The 16869-nt window shown below is 39.4% G+C and overlaps 1 protein-coding gene across 3 annotated transcripts in view; it reads right to left on the reverse strand.

The window, feature by feature from the left end:
* Positions 1 to 410, reverse strand: part of FANCC (FA complementation group C) — a 261961-nt gene extending 261551 nt beyond the window's left edge. For 2 of the 3 annotated variants that reach the window (XM_024753885.1, XM_024753884.1), the window contains exon 1: positions 241 to 402. The gene's annotated coding sequence lies outside the window, so the exon portion shown is untranslated. Of the gene's footprint in view, positions 1 to 240 lie in introns of all 3 variants that reach the window. The other variant, XM_024753883.1, reaches the window with a different exon arrangement.
* Between the last annotated feature and the right edge of the window lie 16459 nt (positions 411 to 16869).

The following is a 16869-nucleotide window of genomic DNA, read 5'->3' on the forward strand; positions in this document are numbered from 1 at the left end:
AACCACGCCCCTCGCCCGAGGCCCCGCCCCTACGGTTGGCGCCATCCCATCCCCTACCCACTCTCCTCAGTCCCTAAAGACAGCACGAGCCCTGCTCACCCACCTAGAGGCGGGGAACATAGAGAACGTTCTAGCGAGTCTCCCTCACCCCCACCCAACCCACACCCCCAGGCTGACGTGTCGGCCGGACCCCCGAAGGAGGCGGCTGCCTTCGCTGTCGTTCTGCGGCCTCTCTCTTACCAGCTGGTCCGCGCCAGAGCTGCTTCAGCAGTTTGGGCAGTGGCGAAAAGGCTGCCACCGCCCGGTTCTGTGGCTTGAAAATTTGACTTTGCCTCGTACTGGTTTTTTGTTTTGTTTTGACTTTTTTAGAACTTTCCCGCGGTCGCTCGTCAATGGAGCCGCGCGCGCACGTATCCGCAGTGCACTCTGGGGCCTGGCCAGCGGCTCCGCGCCCCCGCGGCCTCGCGGGAAAATTCCGACGAATCTCTTGCTCGTGGGGCGGGGCGGGGTAGAGGGCCCCGGCTCAACCGGAAGTCGGTCTGGCTGGGCGGGTTCCCCGGCGAGGGCGGCTGCTGGGGCTGCCTTAGATGTCACTGGTCTCTGGTTGGTGTCGCTGGCCCCAACTAGACCGCAGGAAGTACCTGGAGGGGAAAAACGCGGATTTTTTAATCGGTTGTTGCTCAGTTATTTCAAGATTCTGTTCACAATGCAGAGAATTTTTAAAAGAAAAATTGGGTCTTTGTCAAGAAGGTAAAACCTCGAAAGAAGGCCTAGAATATAATTTTCTAAGTGTGGTCACAAACAAAAAAGGGATCTTTCTCGGGTTGATGCCCCTCACCACCACCAAAATCAGTTCTATACACTGTTTGATTGGGGTTCAAATCAGTTCTACGCTTCATTTAAACCTAAGTGGTTTAAATAAATAAATGGAAAACAGCATTTTTTAATAAACTTCCATTAATGTCATTAGTATTAGCGTGTCTTGGTGGATTTTTTAATTTTAATTCTTGAACTTAGTAATACACGAAGGTTTTTCACAGATGTTTAAATTTTTACAAAAAAATTTTTTGAGGAAACTACCTAACCTTAAGCCTTATTTTTTTTTAAATCAATGACATAATTATAAAACTACAACTTAACAGGTGCTTTCAAAAAATTTACTACAAGGCAATGTACACACATAATAAAAATATTCAGACACCTCCAGCCTTCTATAATAAAGGAATATCCACTTTACCAAATACGCACTTTACCGAATAAATTGAATTCAGAGATTAGATAATCTATTAACGTTATACAGCTTGTAAGTGACACAGTTAGTGTGTAGGGTAATGGTGACAACAGCAACAAAAATTTTTTTAATTAAAGGGAGATGCAAAAGGAACCAGACCTAGAATTTGAGACAAAATTGGCAGGATCTGTATCAAGAAATAAGGTGTTAAATATATTCTTGAAAATATTCCCTGCCAGCCAAAGAGGTCTCTGCTTGTTTGATGTGTGCATAGTTCAAGGTGAGTAAATCTAAAGCAGGGCTTGTGCAGAGAGACACATGCTTGAGTGATATTCATCATGGCACTTTGGCCATAAGAAGAAAGTCGCCTAATGTGACAAGTTTAACTTTTGTGTTTACCAGCAAAGGAAGCAATTAAACCATGTATTTCTTTAGAGAAAATATCTGTTTTGTTACTCAGGTCCTTTGAAGTATTTGCTGAAAAATCATTTCTAGTGTTTGTAGTGTTAATAATTGAGGTCTTGCCATTTTGTAGTTTTATGTCTTTTTAATTCAGTGGTTAATAAAGAGTTGCATGGCTTGTTACAGTATATGAAAGGACATCATATTTAAGCCTAATTTAGACCTAAATGGGTAGCGTGTATAGTATAAATTTCCAAATATAAATTTATGGGAATTTATAGACATTCATTTTATCTGGCATCCATATGTATGGAGCTATCCTAATACTTTAATACTGAGATGATCACTATAAAATGCCTGAAAAGTTTCTTGAGAAAAATAGTTAGATATGAATCCTATTTTTAACTACCTCATAAAGTTGAGTATGTATGTTCTAGAAACAATTTTGGTTACAGTATAGAGTCAAATCACACAAATAATATGGCAAAAATGAAAATGGCATGTGTAGGCGAAAATTATTTCATCCTTAGACACAATTAGAATTAGAATCTATTCTAATGGAATCCATCCCTTAGAATCCTTACATTCTGGAGAGAAGAAACACCACAGCTGCGTGCTGCAAGGTTACTGACATTAAATCTTCCTTTAAAATTCAACAAACAAATAGAATAAACTGTCTCGGATTCTAGCCATTGTAGTAAGACTCATGTTTCCAGAGTTAGTCCAGACACCCACCTGGTTTCCGGCTCTCATATGGCACCCCAACGCTTAACACTATCTTGTCCTTGGCTCTAATATTTGCCGCTGGTATCTCAACTGTGAATATTTAATAAGTGTTTATTAAGTCCCAGACACTAGGCTGATTATTTTCTTTAATTCTCACAGTGATCTTTTGTGGCAGACGATATTCCAGTTTCACAGATAAAGAAACTGATGCACAGAGCAATCTCAACTAATAGGTGTTATACCTTCAAATACAAGTAGATTGATTCTGGTGCTTCTTATTACTTGCCATTCTCTTGCTCTTGCCCCAGTCTGGGTACCAGACCACTTCCCAAGATTTTAGTGGGGCAGAAGTGGGGGAGGGGTGATGTGACCCCAGAGGCTGTGCATGTTCATCACCGCACTGCTTTCCTCTTAAAACATTCTGACTGAGGAAATGAATGTTAAATTGCAGATGAAAGCAGTAATAATAATGCTTGTGCACGAAATGCATCAAGAAATGGTGCGAGTAATAGTGAAAGTCTTTGATCTGCCACGCTGATGGCGGAAAAGCACCTGAGGTCAGGAAACAGGGCTGCCAGAGGCGGAAAATAACAGAAAAAGGGAAATGTATTATAACTGTCGCATGGTACTGCCACCCTCCCCCGACAAGCTCATTCTCTAGGCTCTGTTGAAAGAATGAACCTTAGGAAAATATATTTGTACTAATCACCCAGCTCCCTGCCACAACGACTTGAATCAGAAATAGTAACGTGATCCCCACTGAACCAGTCAAACTGTTGCTGGGGAATTTGAAATCGCAGCGCTGGGACTGACTGTACCACCCCTACATCACAGAAGCCAAACCCCATGCCAACCAAAGACACTGGGGGAAGAAAAAAATATAAGTAGCAAACAAAGTTAGTTGGCAGAGAATGTTGAAAGACCATGTTATTCCATGAGAGATAGAGGGTAGTTACCATTCCCAACTTTCCATTTTTAATCCCAATTTCAAGGCAAACTGACTAGCTTATTTTTCTGTTCTTAGTTGTCCGTGAGATTCCCTTGTATCACTGCAACAATCACTCCTTCACTTATTCTGACTTCAGTGAGTTTCTCTCCCTTACTGCAAAGAAAGCCCTGACTAAGGACCTGGCAGTGGCAGCTCTTCTTTGTGTTACTGGGCATTAGCACTTTGGATAAAACCTACTTGATAAATTAATCAATGGATACCTCATGAGAACCTCCCAAGCAGAAGGCATGAAGCATATAGGCTGCATTGAAAACACAGATCCATCTGAGTATATTGGAGTTTGGAGAAATCTCACAGCTCACCTATATAGTCCAGGAGTTCCCTGTATGTGGGCCAGTAAAGTGTCAATAATATTAGAAGACTAACAGAGTTAACTGTTTATTAGGTGGAATAAAGACTGGAAAGCAAGGGGGAATCTACCATCATTTCACTTTTTTAGTAACATTTTTGACTTTCAGAAAAGATGGGAAGGAGTCTCAAAGAACAGTCTTATAAACTGAATAAATTTTGCTTCACGAAAAACTCATAGATTGTCCTTATTAATCTTGTTTTACCACTTCCTCTTTCCTTGTTAGTATGAGAACACTGCTTTTACTTAGCATGGCAATGTGCCCAATAAAAAAGACTATTTCCCAGACTCGCTTGCTATTAGGGGTGGCCACGTAAGGAGGTTGTAGCCAGTGAGAGAGAAGTGGAATCTGTCGGGTAGGACTCTCAGAAAGGTTTCTTGAAAGGCCAAAAGACAATAGACAAGGAGCTTTTTAGCCCTTTCCCTCTTTCTCTTTTTTCCTGCTGGTGGTCCAGTCACCTTGGACCATAAAGTACCTCAAGGACAATGGTCATGGAATACGGACGGCAGAACAAAGGAAATAAAAGGACCCTGGGTCCCCAGTAATCATGGGAGTCACCTGGTTTTCCTAACTCTGGACTTCTTTTATTTTTTAAATAAATTTATTTATTTATTTATGGATGCGTTGGGTCTTTGTTGCTGCACGCGGGCTTTCCCTAGTTGTGGCGAGCAGGGGTTACTCTTCGTTGAGATGCGTGGCCTTCTCACTGCAGGGGCTCATCTTGTTGCAGAGCACGGGCTCCAGGAACGTGGGCTTCAGTAGTTGTGGCATGTGGGCTCAGTAGTTGTGGCTCGCGGGCACAGGCTCAGTAGTTGTGGCACATGGGCTTAGCTGCTCTGCGGCATGTGGGATCTTCCTGGACCAGGACTTGAACCCGTGTCCCCTGCATTGGCAGGCGGAATCTTAACCACTGTGCCACCAGGGAAGTCCTGGACTTCTTTTAGAACAAACAAAAATAAATCTGTTTTGTTTCTAAAATAACTACTGTTAAAAGAGAAAAAATACATATCCTCTGCCCTTGTGAAGCTTAGTCTAGTGAAGGGGATCGTCCTTTAATTAATCAACATCTTCTCTGCCAGTAGCATAGATGTTGTCAAAATGAGATAAACTCAAGACACTAGCACGTTTCATTCAAAAAAGGGGGTGGGGGGTCCTAAACCACCTCAAGAGACAGGAAGGCAGGAGACTCTTACCCACTTACTAAAATCCTATAAATGTCGTAGAATGGAGAAACAACTTTATCATTTCGCAATCTCTGACAGAGAATCCCCAGAAAACAAAAGTTTTTTCTTTTTCCATTGATCAATGATGTACCCTTTTTGGGAAAAAAAAAAAAAAAGAATAAGAAAAAAAAATATATATATATATATAAGGGCAGTTTTCATCTGATTTTCTTTAGTTCAGTAAAAAATGCATTCCTATTCAGAGCATGCATTCCCACTAATCATGGTGTGTTGTAACTAACATAGCACATTTTTATTGCCTGCAAAAAATAATAAATTACATTTTGAAAGAAGCACATGGCTTAAAAATAATTTTCTTCTTAAGTATTTCATAATGATTCATTTAGCATGAAATTAATAGTAAAGAATTGCTAAGAATAAGCACTTTAAAAATAGCAAATGAAAAGAAATTCTGCACATTTATGATTTGATTAATTCTGGAAACTATTTAGTCAAAAATAAGTATGTATTTTTCCCATTCTTGTATCAGTTTCAGATTGACCCTTTAATTGCCTAGCATTTCTCAGTAAGACTAGTTAACTGCATTTATTAATGTGCTACATTTAGGTTTCAATACACTCAAATCATACAATAAAACAGCTGCTGGTGAGTGGCAGAAATGTGGAGATGTGGCTCAAAGGGTACAAACTTCCAGTTATAAGATGAGTGAGTTCTGGGGATCTAATGTACAGCATAGTGACTGTAGTTAACAATACTGTATTATATACTTGAAAGTTGCTAAGAGAGTAAATCTTAAATGTTCTCATCAAAAAAAAAAAAAAGGTAATTACGTGAGGTGACGGAGGTCTTAACTAACCCTATTGTGGTAATCATTTCACAATATACACATGTATCAAATCATCACATTGTATGCTTTAACTTATACAATGCTATATGTCAATTATAATTCAATAAAGCTAGAAAAAAACCTGCTGCATGATAAAGGAAAAAACCCCAAACATGACACCAACATGTATATATAAAGTATAGTATTATACTATATAGTATAATATATACATATATGTATATATTATACTAAATACATGTATATAGTATAATATATATGTATAATATATACATATAGAGAGAGAGCTTTCATTCCTCAAGATCCAAGATCTATAAGAGTGAGTGGGAGAAACTAACATTTAATGAGCACCTACTATGTCAGGCATTTTGTTAAGCACGTAACATTTATTATCTCATTTGATTACTTTCTCTGGCATAATCTCATCACATGTAAGTATAATTTTTAAAAAATGTCACTCCCATTTTTCATGTAAGCCAGTAGAGACAACATATCAGGAGAAATCATTTTAACTGTAAAAAAAAAAAATCAGGACTGCAAGTGACAGAGCATCATCTGTAGTCTCACTGGGGCTTGATTTCACAACTTCCTTAAATGTCTTAGATCTCTTTTCTTCTCACACTTGCAGACACCTGTCTTTGCCTTGCTCCCTGGCTTCATGTGCATATATCTTAGCTCCCAACAAGGCCACAGTCATCTTAGGAGCTGAAACCAGGTCCTCTTCTTCTGTATCTCTTGAGGGTCTAGTAAAATATTGGGCCAGAAAGAATAAGCAAGCACCCTGAAGTTTGCATCTTGCCAGCAGACTTGTTTTGCTTACCTTGAAGGCTGTTTGAGAAAAAAATTGATTGAAAACATTTAGAAATCAGAGGATCTCACAAAAAATTCTCTACATCCCACTTTTCTTCTAAAAATGGAAAATATGGGCACCCTGGGCCAGCGTTTCTGCCTGGGAACCATCACCTGTAGTTCAAGAGCAGTACCTCCTGTAGACAGGCAGTGGTTCTCCAGCTGGGTAGCCTCCCAGCCTCAGACTGACCCCAATAAGCACTTGACTTTGGGATTCCTGTACTAGACATGCCGTAGAAATCTTTAGTGATGTTCTAATAGTATCCCATCATTTTTCAAGTGTGGAACCTGCTTGCTAAACCCACGTTTGGCCCAGGATCTATTTGAGGGAATCTTCGCAAAACATTTTTAACGTGTAAATTGTCCTCTAAGACCTTGCTAATCAAAGTGTAATCCGTGAACCTACAGCATCAATATCAACTGGGAGCTTGTTAAAAACTCTACTGAACCAGAATCTGCAGTTTAGCGACATACCCATGTGATGTGGGTATGAATTAAAATTTGAGAAGTACTCCTCTAGATGAAGTTCATGGCTAACCCTATCTCTCTCTCTCTCTCACACACACACACACACAAACACACACACATGCACACATGCACAAACACCCCAAGGCCAGGCCAAATTCACTCATTTTTGTGTCACGGAAATAATATTTTGAAAATTACTAACAAGTTTTTCTCTTTTGCCTTTCTGAATGTAGAGTCAGAGGCATTCTTCTAAATGAATGGAAAGAGATTAAAAATACAAAAGAATATGAGGTAATGTCTCTAGGCTTAGGCCACAAAAACCCAACTCATAGAATTGACCTATTATTCTTGATGACAGAAGGAGGATACACCGTAAGAACAGTGAAAGAAAAGCACCACTCTTTTTAGCACTAAGAGTTGAACGAAGAATATAGAGGCAGGAGAGACCTTCGGTCCAGGGTCTGAGCATGTCCTACATGTCCTCCCTTCTCCAGAGAGGTGTATAGATTCTGTAAGGCCCACATGAAGGCACAAGGGTTTTTTTGTCCTCACTCTTCTCTTAAAATCTGCCTCTGACAAAAGGACAGCACAATGTAAAAATGGACAAAGGACTTGAATAGATATTTTTCCAAAGATCTACAAATGGCCAATAAGCACATGAGAAGATGTTCAACATCATCAGTCAACAGAGAAATACAAATCAAAACCATTTCACACCTAATAGGATAGCTGTTATAAAATAAAACAAAACAAAACAGAAAACAAGTGTTAGCGCTGATGTGGAGAAACTGGAACTCTCATACATTGTTTGTTAGAATATAAAATGGTTCAGCTGCTGTGGAAAACAGTTTGGCAGTTCCTCAAAAAGCTAAACATAGAACGACTGTATGATCCGGCAATTCCCCTCCTAGGTATAGACCCAGAAGAATTGAAAACAGGGACTGAAACAGATATTTGTACACCAATGTTCATTGCACCATTAGTCTCAATAGCCAAATGGTGGAAACAGCCCATGTCCACCAACAGATGAATGGATGAACAAAATTAGGGATACGCCTACAATGGAATATACTATAGCCATAAAAAAGGATGAAGTTCTAATCTACGTTGCAACGTGGCTACATCTCGAGGATATTATGATGAGTGAAATTAGCTGGACACACTAGAGGACAAATATTGTATGATTATACTTACAGGAAATGTTTAGAATAGGCAGATTTATAGAGACAGAAAGTAGATTAGAAATGACCAGAGGCTGGGAAAAGGGAGTAGTGAGGAGAATTTCTGTTTCAGATGTTGAAAAAGTTTTGGAAATTGTGGTGATGAATACTATAAATCAAATTAATGCTACTGAATCGTACGCTTAAAATGGTTGAAATGACAAATTTTATGTTATGTATTTTTTGCCACAATAAAAAGAATACTTTTTGCCTCTGGGGCTCCCCACGGTACTGGGGTGATTTGAAAGTTGATGGTCAGAGTGAGTGGACAGTAAATGGACCTCTGGCTGCTTAGCCCATAGGCTGGAGGGAATATGTGGCATAGACCCAGGTGTCTACAGTCAGTGAAGGTCAATGTGATGCCAAGTCAGGAGGGGGTCATCTCAGACTGTGACCAGTCTGACAAAGAGACCAAACCAGAGGTGACTGACATCCAGGCAACCTGCAAACAGGACTAGGGCCATGGTCCCAGAGGCCAGAGAAGTCAGAGGACACCTCAACCAGACATCCCAACCCTTCTCTGTCACCATAAGAGGGTATAAGACTCTCTACCACTCATATCTCAAGAGAAGAAAGGGGGAAGGGGCAAATGAGAAACATTTCTATCTGAGAAGGCTGAGCAACAGCTTAAGACACTGATACCATTTTTTTTTTTTTTTTTTTTTTTGCAGTACGTGGGCCTCTCACTGTTGTGGCCTCTCCCGTTGTGGAGCAGAGGCTCCGGACACGCAGGCTCAGCGGCCATGGCTCACGGGCCCAGCCGCTCCGCGGCACGTGGGATCACCCCGGACCAGGGCACAAACCTGTCCCCTGCATCAGCAGGCGGACTCTCAACCAGTGAGCCACCAGGGAAGCCCAACACTGATACAATCTTTAAGCCAGATAGAACTAACAGTTAATTTTTTAACTCCCTCTCTACTCCCCACCCGCACCATAAAACAAAGGGTGGGCTTTCATGAGGAAGATCAAATTGAGTAAACAAAGAAATTTCGAGAGCATGGCGGTGCGTCCCCCAGCGCCTGCTAAACCTCTTACACTGATTCTGGTGCCCCCCTTTTGGCTTCTACATGCTTTTGTGCTAAGGGCCAGGCCCTATGGGGACTCTTTTTGAAAAACTTGACTGGGGCTCCTGGAACCACCTCACCTGCAGGTGCAGACTCTGAAATTGAACGTTTGCTTGGTTTCTTCCCCTTCTCTGTCCTTCTTCCTCCATCCGCTTCCTGGTTTCTTTAGGCACTGCTCCCCACCCCCCCGCCGTTAATAAGTCACTTGTATACAAAAGCTCATCTCATTGCCTGCTTCTGGGGAACAAACCTACAACATGCGTTTTTCTCTGCACTCTCAAGTTACAATATAATTTAACATCTTCAACCTTGTCACATCTGTTACTTGGCTGACTCCAAAAGTATTTGAGTTTGTGGCCCCTGTTGTAGGTGTGTTGCATTGTTTGTGGGAAGCACTGAGCCAGCTCTGTGGTAGGAGTACCTCAGGGAGGGAAATTTCAAGCAAGGTTGGAAGGAACAGTTGGGGAACAAGATCACAGAGGTGGGTACCTACTTCCTTCCTCCTTGTTTTGGCCCCCCCTCCCCCAAACCCCAACTCTGCTTCTAGATGTTAGACTCCAGGCTGGTGAAGTGACTCCAGGAGCCCAAATCCAGTTTTCCAAAGTGAATCACAGGAGGCCTGACCCTTAGAACAAAAACAAACTCTTTAAAATTTAAAAGGTAATATGGGTTTATTTCAGAAACCATAAACTAGTAAGAAGTAATAAAAATAAAAGCAACTAATTCAAATTTTCTGTTTTATATCCATGAATCCATTCATTTTTTTCTCTTTTCCTGATTTCCACTGGATACTTTGAGATTTCTTCTGCTAGTTTAAGTTATGTAATATTTTTGTTCAGTAGCCGTTATACTCATGTTTATCCCTATTGACTTCTTAAACTTTTCAACATTTGCGTCTTCCCCTAAAAGTACTACTCAACTGCTACTACTCTAGTTCCAGGTATCGCCGTCTCTCACCTGGATCACTACAAAGCTTTGCTGTTGGATTTCTCTGCTTCCACCTTGCAGCTATACAGTCCTTTTAGAAGCCAGAATTGGCACTTCTCCACTGAACATCCTCCAGTGGCACCCTATTTGACTAAGGAAAAAAAAGTCAAACTCCATAGCTTGGCCTACAAAGGCGCACCGCGTCTGAATTCTTGCTATTGATGTGGCATCATCCCCCTGTTAATCCCCCCTTAGCTCACTGGGCTTCAGTACATTGGCCTTTTTGCCCTTCTTCAGGCATGCTATGGAAGGTCCCACCTTGGGGCCTTTGCACCAGCTGTTGCTTCTCCTTTCTCTCACCTCTTTCATGTCTTTGCTCAAATGTTCCTTCTTAATGAGGTGTACCCTGATCCTCCTATCTGAAATGGAAACAAAAACCAAAACAGAAAGCCCTCCCAGCACTCCCAATTCCCTTATCCTGCTCAATTTTTATTCTTTTTGACCAAAGCATCTCCTAACATATTATGTAATTTACTTATTTATTATGTTTATTGTTTATTTTCTGGATCTTCCAACTAACATGTGAAGGCTTGAGGGCAGGGATCTTCTACTGGCTTGCTTACTGATATATCCTGAATACCCAGGCCAGTGTCTGGCACAAAGCAGGCATTCAGTAAATATTGGTTGAATGAATGAATGAACGAATGAATAATGCTCTACATTTCTTATGATTTATCTTCCAAATTTCTGTCTAATTGTCTTTTTCCTTTTAATTACTGGGTTATTTCTTTATCTTTATTTTCTGAATATTGGATTGAATTTTACATTTCTGCAATCATATTTCATTTTCAAAAGCTCTTTCTTGTTTTCTAGATGTTCCATATTTATAATCCCCCATTTTTATCATGGATACAATATGTTCTCTTATTTTGAAGTTTTCTCGCATTGTCTTTTTCCTCTGTTTCTTTTTTTTGTTTTTGTTTTCTATACTGAAAGATTTCTTCAAATTTATGATGAACTTTGTCTATTCATATTTAATATTGAGGCACTAAAGGCCCATTGGAAATTCCACATACCTGGTTGGATCCTGTCAATGGGTGGTCCTCAACGGGTGGTGATAGGTGTCAGCCTGTCCTTTTTGCAGGGGAACCTTCAATATCAGTATCTATAGAATTTCGGGGAGGGGGCTGGTTAGTCTTCCAGTAGAGAAGCTCCTCCTTGAGATCATACTCCTGCCTGCCAGGAGTATGGGTAAGGGACCTGAGCAGAATACAGGGGACTGCAGTTCTCCCAGTTCAGAGTGTAGATTTTCACTGGAATTTTCCAGTACAGAACTTTATCCCTGCCGTAAGTTGGAGTGGAGCCACAAGATCAGAGTCCATGTGGTTCAATCTTCCTGTCTTCAGCCAGTGTAGGGGCAGGGTAATTCTCTAGCTGCGTGGTGGGGAAGGGGCGGGGTGAGGCTTGGGGGTCTATTTCTTACCACCAATTTTACTCCTGCCTTTAACTCTGCACTGCACCCATGCTTCTGAAGTACCCAGCACCTCCAATTCCTGAGCCATCCCAGGGTTTAGTAGTGCAAACCTGCTCACTTCTGATCTTCTCAAAAGGTGGAGATTTTAGCTTCCAGTTTGCTAAGACAGATGTCAGCCACTGATTTGTTTGCCAGCTTCCAAAATTTTATTAAGCTCTTGCCTCTGCTGTTGCCTATTCTGCTTTCTTTATTCTTATGGGTTTATGTCTGTTTAATTTATTTTGCCCTATTTTAGTGGGGTTTTGGGAGAAAGCAAAAATTAAATTATTTAATTGGAAGTGATTTGTGTTATGTCCAATATAAATATTATTTATGTAAAAATAAAAGAAAACACTTGCATTTTTCTTTTTGAGAGATTGTGTTTACATCATATTTTCTCATTTCTCCAGATTCTAATTAGTTCCCCCTGCTGGGGGTAGGAGGGAGGACAGGTGACTTAGCAAGTTGGTAAAACTATGTTTAGGATGATTTTAGAAGCAACATTTTTCCCCCTGATTTATGAGCATAACTATTCTGTGAAATTTCGGGCAAGGGGAAGAATTTTCAAGCAATGTATGTTTTAGACAATGATTTCCACCAAGGTCTATTGCCTTCCAGACTTGGCTAAATCATTGTGATAATTAAACTGCTGGTATAATGTGAATTTAAGCTGACTAGATTATCATGGGAAGTTTATCATCTTCATCATGAGAAACAGTCCCAAGCTACCTTAATAAAATTAAATGGACTGCATTTAACATCTCCTCCACAACCATGACAGTGGTTATTTCACCATTTTAATAACATATTTAACCACATTAAATTAATTGGTGGAAAAGGTATTTGTAAAATCCAACTATAGAAATATAAAGAAAAGCACAAGTGAAAAAAGAAAAATTAATTAAAACAGACTTCATCAAAATTTAAACTTTGTGCTTCAAATGATACCATCAAGAAAGTGAGAAAACAACCCACAGAATGGGAGAAAATATTCACAAATCACATGTCTGATGAAGGACATATCTAGAACGTATAAAGAATTCTTACAACTCAGTAATAAAATGATAAATAAACCAATATAAAAATCAGTAAATTATTTGAGTAGACATTTCTCTGAAGAAGATATACAAAGGTCCGATGAGCACATGAAAAGATTCTCAGCATCATCAATCAATAGAGAAATGCAAATCAAAACCACCATAAGCCACTACTTCATACTGACTAGGGTGGCCACAACGTCAAATATGTGGAGAAATTTGAACTCTCACACATCACTGATGGGGATGTGAAATGTACAGCCACTTTGGAAAAAGAATTTGGTAGTTCCTCAAAACGTTAAAATGAAGTTACCCTATTATATGACCCATCAATTCCACTTCTAGGTATATATCTCAAAGAACTGAAAACATATGACCACACAAAACCTTGTACATAAATGTTTATAGCAGTATTATTTATAATCGTCAAAACATGGAAACAATCCAAATGTCTATCAACCGATGAATGGATAAACAAATGCGGCATATCTATACAAAGGAATATTATTCATCCATAAAAAGAAATGAAGTACTGATATCCTGCTACAATGTGTGTGAACCTTGAAGGCATTATGCTAAGTGAAAGAAGACAGACACAAAGACCACATATTGTATCATTCCATTCATGTCCAGAATGGCAAATCCACAGAGACAGAAAACAGATTAATGCTTACTAGGGGCTGGGATGAGGGGGAATGGGCAATGATTGTTAATGATTATGGGGTATCTTTTGGGGGTGGTAAAAATGGTCTAGAATTAAATAATGGTGAGTGCTGTGTAAGATTGTTGACTATACTAAAAATCACTGACTTGTACACTTTTAAAGGGTGAATCTCAATATTTCAATAAAGCTATTATTAAAAAGCAATTTCCCTAATTAGCTAAAAAGAAAATCTCTTATCCACCAGGTAGTTGTTGGAATCAAGATATAACAAGGCCCACACAATTCATTTGGTTGATAAATCTCTTAAGACTCTTTTAAAATCCAACCGTTTCCCTTCTCTTTTTCATGCCACTGATTTGTTGAAACAATCCCTTAATTAATATATCAGATTACTGTTTTGCTTGTGTTGCAGTTGTAGGACGGTGTAATGGTGAATTTCCTTTATTTAAAATTTTCTCTCAGCCCCTTTAATGTTCCATTTTCATTCTGGAAGAAATAAGCCTCGTTCCCTGTTATGGGAAACTTCCGAGCTTTCAGAGACTTAGATCCTCATTAGCCTTCCTCTCTCCACATCCCCCACAATCATCCCCTCGACCTCCCTCGTTGCTGACCTCGGCCTGTTCTCCATTACCCTTCAGCCCAGCCTGGCCTCCCCAGGGTGGCACACAGAATTGCAACTCCAGATGTGGACTGACCAGGGACGCGCCTATTGGGATGGTTATTTCCCTTGATCTGGACGCCATCCTTTAGTTAATACAAATTAAGTTCTCATTAGTTAGTTCATTCATCAGCTCACATTCTTGGTTTATTTTCCCCTTGAAATCAACTAAAACACCTAGGATGTGTTTGCCCGTGTGTGTCTGTTTTCTCATATAAACTTATGCCAGGCTGTGTACTTTACAGGGATTTTTGAACCTAAAGGCAAGTTTTTATTTTTGCTTCTGTGCATTAAATTTCATTTTGTTGATTTTTGTCCATCTCTACAATCTTCAGAGATCCTTTGAATCGTACATACTTTACAAATCTGAGAAGCACATTTCTCTGTTGCAAGGTCAAATACAGAGCCCTAGAGCTTTCCTTTAAAGGCCTTCTTTCCCATATAACATTGATACATTGCCTCTTTGACCTCTTAGGTTTAATCAACTATAAATCCACCAGACTGTACCATTTCCCAGGCCTTAATTCTCCATGTGCTCTACAATAGTATCATGAAAGACTTTGAGAAGTGCTTATCTGAAGCCAAGAAACTGTTCATTTATTTCCAGGCTCATTTCATTTCTCCTTACCTTTCATTGCAGCTCACTAAACAATAAAGTGTTTCCTTGATCTCAAGAACGAAATGAGTCCCTAAATTGCAAGACTTGATTGTTTTGCTGAAAATTTTGATAACTACATTATTCTGCTCACAAATCCATAATCTCTAATCTTTGAAACATAGTCTTTAAAACAAATTCTCACTAAGTTGTTTTAACAGACCTCTGCCTTAATGAATATTTCCCTTCTTTTACCTTGTTAGTCTGAATTTTGTCTTATCCGGATAACGTGTTGGACAAAATATTCATTGACTTCAATATTTTGTTTTGAGGAGAATATTTTCTAATTTTAAGACATTTCTTGAGAGTATCATATTTATTTAAGCTCTCTTAAATGTGTCTTATGATAAATACCATATGTATATAGTAATATCTTAACTGCTTATTCATTTTGACATCCTTTGTAGGCAACAGCATGCTTAAATCTGTATACTACTCTACAGAAAATCAGAATGCAAAAAGTAACTGCTGAATACAGCCACGAACGCAGTGAATTCGATAAGGTAGGCTGAGAGACTCAGAGACTTCTTTCTGTCAGGTTCTGAAAGAAAACCCCACACTCCCATAGCTCATAAATGATAGGCATTTATGAGACATCCACAAACTGTGTGAATGGCTGGAGAGTCTTTCCACGACTGGTGCTCTTGCAGGACCACATTAGGCTCTGCATCTGAACTGGCCACATTCGGTGATGTGGATGTGGACAGGTGAGCTTGATGCTCTGCCATTTTTACTATCAATCATCCAAAAAGCATTTGCGCTCGGGAAATACTGGTCGATTTAGGATTGCGAGGAAATGGCAGTTCCCTCTGCTTGATGAGGTGATCCACTCTAGGAAGATCTCACATTTTTTTCAACCATTCCAAATGGAAAACAGCCAAGCTCTGGACAACAGCACATGGTTTGGTCTCTGCAAGATGCAAACTCCATCCTGCTCAGAGAATTTTTTTCCTGCTAAAAGAGTAAACAAAGCAGTAAATAAAGCAAACATTCTGTAGGAATCCTATGTGGAGAGTGTGGGGAAGGCTGCTCTGTCAGAGCCGACATTTCAAGAAACATCTTCAGCCTGAAGGAGACTTATGGCTTTTGCGTTATTCAGCCCAGTAATAGGTATACTGTGCTTTAGGGAAACATTCTAAATGTAACCATATTAATGGAGCTCATAACTTTACTAGTAGATTAATGAGGATCTGAAAGATAGGGTAAGTCTGATCTGGATAATGTGGTGATTAATGTTTGTGATGTAATAAGGAAGCCCCAATTAGGAAACTACAGGGGAAAAAAAACCTTAACAGGCTTTTTCACTTAACCAAAGCTTTCTACCATCTAAAGAAATTTTGCAGTGTCATTTAATAAGCTTTATGGACTCAGGACGTAAAGTCGGAGGAAAGCCTATTAAATGTTGAATCAAGAGTAAGCATTGTAACGATCCACTGAGACTTCATATCTTTCCTTATGAAAATTCCGACATCAGAACAAATTACTGTGAAAAATATGATTTGAGGTTATAATAATAAACTGGCCTATGTTTGTGATATTTCAAGTACACTTTATACTCGGTTCTTTTAAGAATATGGGAAACATACAGCATCATTTTCAAGCGGACATTCACCTACAGTCCAATTTTCACTCTCATTATGACTTTTAACAAATTCATCCAAAGTATTAAGGACAAAAACAAACACTCCCATCTTTAAAGTAAATTTTATACCCCCATTTCTTTGGGCCAATAAAAACATCTTAGGATGCCAGATATTAGTAATAGTTTTCCCTACATACATAGCATATTTATGTCAAATTATTCTTTTGTATTGGAAGAACATTCTAGAAATAAAAACCTAAAGAAACTTTAAACTACTATGCACATACATATACGATACAAGAGACATCTTCTTACTAAAAAAATATATATATGAAACAATTATACAGCCTTTTAAATGATACTGGTGAAATCCTTTTTTGCACCCTACTTAATGGTTTCTGGAGGTTAATGACCAGATTCTAGAGGTTAATGACCATCTGAGGAAGATCAATGAGCTAAGGCTTCGTCAGAACTATTAACCTCAAC

Source organism: Neophocaena asiaeorientalis, unplaced genomic scaffold, assembly GCF_003031525.2.
Source record: "Neophocaena asiaeorientalis asiaeorientalis breed wild unplaced genomic scaffold, Neophocaena_asiaeorientalis_V1.1 scaffold220, whole genome shotgun sequence".
NCBI classification, from domain to species: domain Eukaryota; kingdom Metazoa; phylum Chordata; class Mammalia; order Artiodactyla; family Phocoenidae; genus Neophocaena; species Neophocaena asiaeorientalis.